Below are 5323 nucleotides of genomic sequence, written 5' to 3' on the forward strand. Positions count from 1 at the left end.
TAACGGCCCTTATCAGCTGCAACTCAAGTGCCATTTTGGCTCAGCGTGGCACCACAATCAACCACGGGCCAGTGCGTGTTTAATAAAATACATCAGCCTTCATGGAGGGAGCAGCAGAGTGAGTAAATGTCAGAGTGTGTCTGCGGGACAGATCTGGTAAAGACATGAGGCACCTGCAGAGAATAATGCATCGTACTGTGAAAAAGTCTGCGTTGAGAACGGTTTGAAGTGATTGGAGCTTGAGGGGACAGAGGCTGAGTGGGTTAATGTATAGCGTGTGCTTATGCATGAATATCAGCATGCGTGTGTGTGTGTGTGTGTACATACAGCAGCTGGCTTACGGATGAAGGAGAGAGCTGTCATCCAGAGGCAAGTCTCCCCCCCCCCACCCCCCGCAGCACCACACCCTCACCTCACCTCTGACCTCTCACCCTTCACCTTAACAGCAGCATAATACGTCTGTTTAGGGATCGGGGGTAGGAGGCAAGGCTGCATTCTGCTCGCATCAGCATCCTCTCTGTCCTCCAAATTGCCTTTGAAAACGCAGCATGCCATGGGGGGGTGGTGTGGGTGGTGGTGGTATATACCCAGTTTTGTTCTGTTTTCCATGGTTTCAGCAGTCGCTCGACTGAGACACCCTCACTGCGTGAAACGCATGAAATCTGTGATCCTGAGGGCGTGGTCAGACCGAACAGGTGGCGCGGTGGAAAAAACATCCACAGCCGCAGAATTTAAATGATGTTAAATTAACCAAAGGTGCATCTGCATTGTTGACAAGGTTTCCCTGAACAACTGCATTTATTCCAAGGATTTCTGATTGCAGTAGATGAATCAGTAGAGTCCACGAGGGACCTGAAGAAAGATCTTTAACTTTTTAAAGCTGTTTTCCGAGAAATGCACTGATGTACAGGCATTTTCTTGAAATGATGTGGAAGGACTATGTGAGGATACAAATGTTTGAAAGTCACTGCAGACATGATCATCCATAGTCAGATTTCCAGATGATGTCCAAAAGGTCATTGTGAGGATATAGCAGCAAAACAAGTGGGTTAAGCCCACTCCACAGAAGAGGATAATTCGATCCCGATCTGGCCCTTCCGACAACCGTGGGTGACTTTAGATTTGAGGCTGATTTGACAGATTATCTGGCCAAATTATCCTGTAGTGTGAGGGTTAACAGATGACATTTTACGTCATCAGAGTCTTAAATCGTAAGTATTCAACACGGTGATTGTACAAGCTGAGTTGATTCTGTCTTCTCGGCCTTGATTTCGTCCACAATTTTTTTTTTTTTTTGCATTTCTCAACATAAAGCATCGCAACACACAACAGCTACTTGACGACACCGACAGCCCGCCTCCGAGTCTGTTAACAATCTGAAGTCACGTTAAATCATGTGACTTTTTGTGAGACTCCAAATCCCTGGAACCTCCTCCCTGAAATTGTTTGATTAAACGCCAAGTGTGAGGTCCTGCCTCTTCACTGGATCATTTAGCCTGTGCTTTCTCAGGATTAAAACGTCGAAAATCGGTGACAAAGTTTGTCGCGTCTGTCGTCTCCTACGTTTTTTTAAAATCCAATCAGATTTGAAAATCGTCTAGCCTTCTCTATGCTCAAACTAGGCGCAGCATCTCACTTGGATATTTCCAACTTTCTCCTGCTGTTGTGAACGCACCTGTGGCACAGACAATTTCTGTTGTGTGTGACTTTCCAGGACACTCTAGTTTTGGGCTGTTACTAACACACAAATGCAGGGTAAAATACATTTAAGCAACCAAATCTGTGCAAAGAAGTCAAGCAAAAACGACAATCAAATTAGAAAACATCACAACCACTCAATTCATTTACACACTCCTTATTTCTCCTTGTGTTCCGCTTCATCCCTTATTAGTTTATTTTCTTGCCTGCATGTGCTGCTGGGTGGGGGTGGGGGGGCGTGGCCTCTGGCTCTAACCTCCTGCCTGCTCTCTCCTTTTAATCAAGAACCCAATATAAATGAGACATTCAAATTAGAACTTTGAAAACCCTTTGTTTTAATGCTCCTGCAAAGCTTGATTCTAAATTTCTTCACAGTATATGAACCTTAGGAATAAGGTCAATTTGACCTGGATTTACATGAATATTTTTTTTTGGTTTTGCAGTTATTTTGTCAAGCCATTTAAACTTTTACATCTTTTATGAAGCTCTACTTGTGATTCAGCTTTCTTGTTCTGCCAGCAGTTCTACTAATCCTAACACAATTACAAGCTCATCAGGCCTGGATACACATGAAAGATACAGTATTTGTTTGTGTGATTACGGCTTTGGTGGTTAAGGTTTTAAGATGCCGGTTGATCATCAAACAGGCCCTTTGCTCAAATCACCCTTGTCTCTCAAACAGGAAGCTTATATAAGAAATGAGAGGGTTTTTGATGGCCATGAATGAACCCACTAGCTTGTGGAAATGTTGTGGAACCAACTGTGTCATGTGTGAGCTTTTACCCTGTCCTGATCTACGTTGTCTCTAAGGGCTAGGTTCAGGGAGTCAGTGCAGTCATCAGAGTAAAACAACCATGATTTCACCTAATATTCCTGTCATGTTTCAACAGGCCGTTTATTAAAAACCCTCAGTTGGCCAGCAACCGCACTGCACACTCTCTGCCACGACGCCCAGAAACACGCTTTCCCATCACAACCGTCGCCTCCAATCTCTGTCTTTCCCCCTCTTTTCATGCAACAGCTCTTATTTTCCTTCTGCTGTCCCAGTGGTGGTTTCCTAAGTATGACATCATCACTCAGCGCCTAAGTGGAGGCTTGGCGACCCATGGTGCACTTCAAATGCAACTCGAGTTTGACTTCCAAAAAACATTCCATGGGAAATTTTATGCAGGGGTGTTGAGTCATTGACTGCAACTTGTGTATGTTTCTGTCACATCCATCAACAAGACGTCAATCACTGAAACCACACCTTCCATTATAGGACAGGATTCTACAGCGACTGGATTTGGGAACAGCCAAGGATGGGAATGGCAGTTTTCCTTTTCCTCAGAAGAATAGATGTCCGATTGGCGCTGGGGCCACAGCGAGGCCAGCTGCACAGTATCAGACAGGCACTTCCTAGACCAGGGTTTCCTTCCTGCTACGACAGGGGCCTGAACTCTGATTAAAGAGCAAGGAGGAACGAGGGACACCTGAAAGAAACAGCAGCTAATCAAAAAGGGGACATACACACAAAAACATCACACAGAAGAAAAGTTAACATGTCTATACGCGCTGACAAGACTGGGAAAGAGACATGTCATCAGCGGAAACATACATCCCACAAGAGCACGGCCTTTAATCAAGACAAGAACTTCTCTGGCCAGTGTGTGTGTGGTGGTAGGGGGAGGGGGGTTTCAGCTGAACTTCATTTCCCAACGCCTGCTGCTCCAGATACCACAAAAAAACACTGCATGGCCTCCATTGTCTGCTTTTCCCAAGGAATTCCCAACCTCTCCAATCGCTTGATTAGCAGCTCACCCCGGTCGTGCGATCCTCGCTCGACTGTCAAGTTTCCCCACGTCGAGAAAAACATGCGTTGTTGTAACGATACAAGATCTGAATTAAAATGCCTTGCAACAGCGTGTCCTGCCAATACCCCACCCCCCCCCCCCCCCCCACGGACGAGCAGACGTGCATGGGAACGGTCAGGAAATTGTGCAACTTGCTGGGGGTAGAACATTTCAGGATCTGATTTCATTTGCAGTTGCAGCGGTGCATGAGCGCGGGCACACATGCCCTCACATACATGCCCACAGTACTTCTCTTTGTAGAGCTGCTGTGTACTGACTGCATAGCAACTGTGCGTCTACTTGGATGTGATTGCTTGTGCGTCTCAGCAGGATACTTCTGGATTGAGGTGATGGAAAAGTTGTACTTTGGATCATGTCTGCGGTGCTGCACTCTGCAGTTTCCCCAGTCTGCAGGCTTTTCCTCGTCTTCTCTAATTGCGATTTACACCTCTCCCTTTCAACTTTCAATCGTTCCATCCCGCCAACCATCTGGTGCCCCTTCCCTACTGAGCAGAGTTTGCCACTAACAGCCCACAGCTGGGTCCACACACACACACTTAGACACACATCCATTTATTTTAAAGTTAGTAGATTTGGCCGGCAGCAAGTGAACTCCGAGTCTATCTCTTAAATGCTTAGCTTATAGAGACAGCATGGCCTGAGGGTGGGTGGCACTGGGTTATGTTGTCCCAGTGTTACTTAGAGCTTGTCAGGGGCTGATCGCTGGCAGATGCTGTTTGTGTAATGGCAGAAGGTCAAAGCAGGGTAAACCGGTGGTGACAGGAGCACTGCAGATCTGCAGAAAATAGAACAGACGTTGTAGCCAAGTGGAGGAAGAATGGTGAACATAGAGCAGGTCTCTTCAGTCGTGAGCTGAGATCCGAACCCTGGTTCCTTCTCCTGTCAGGATTCGGGGCCTGGACACTGTCAGCCACCGGAGGTACACACGCTAAGACGCACACAGATGCACGCAGAGTCATTTAGCTCACGGAGTGCTTGTTGAAGCCCTTTCGGACCCTTTAGAGCCCTTTCAGATCCAAATCTAACATGTCAGGAGGCCGGAGGATTAATTGTTAATCTTTACAGCCGTCATTATCTGGGATCATTTTAAATTCTTTCATTCTCATTTCGCCAGCACATGTGGCCAGTCCGTTTGACTGCTGAGGAGATCCAGAACACTTTCTTCCTCCCCTAACTTCACCCTTTTTTCTTTCACTCTCATTTCTTTTCCCTTTCTTTTTGTCTCTCTTTAGGACTCCGTCTCCCTCCTCTCGCTTCCTGGAGCTAATTTTCAGAATGATTTCATGACCGCAGAATGTCCTAATTGCGGAGAGCTGGTCTCCTTCGCTGCGGGGCTACTTTTTAGGCCTGGTATTTCAGTATGTGTGTTCCCACATGTGAATGTGTGTGTCTGCGAAAAGGAGGGAAACTAGGTTTTGGTGTGGGTCAGGGAGTTATGAGGCAGGGGTAGCTGTCATTTTGATGGACGTCTGAGGGACCTGATTGCCCTTGCGCCCCTGACCTCCTTCTCCAGCCCTCCACCACGCCGACATCTCACTCTGTCAGACAGTTAAATCCAGGTGGGGGGGAGACAAGATGTGTATTTCTGTGTGTGTGTGTGTGTGTATGAGCCGAAGAGCGACACAGAACAGGGGCTCCTTCACAGAGAGAACTAAAAGGATGAAATAACACACTTAAACTCTGCTCATAATGTCTGGGTCTGTGCTTTAAAGTAACACAGGCCGATTTTTGCATGTTTTGCACAACAGAAAAATACACACTATCATCCCCTG

This window comes from Solea solea, chromosome 20 (genome assembly GCF_958295425.1).
Source record: "Solea solea chromosome 20, fSolSol10.1, whole genome shotgun sequence".
NCBI classification, from domain to species: domain Eukaryota; kingdom Metazoa; phylum Chordata; class Actinopteri; order Pleuronectiformes; family Soleidae; genus Solea; species Solea solea.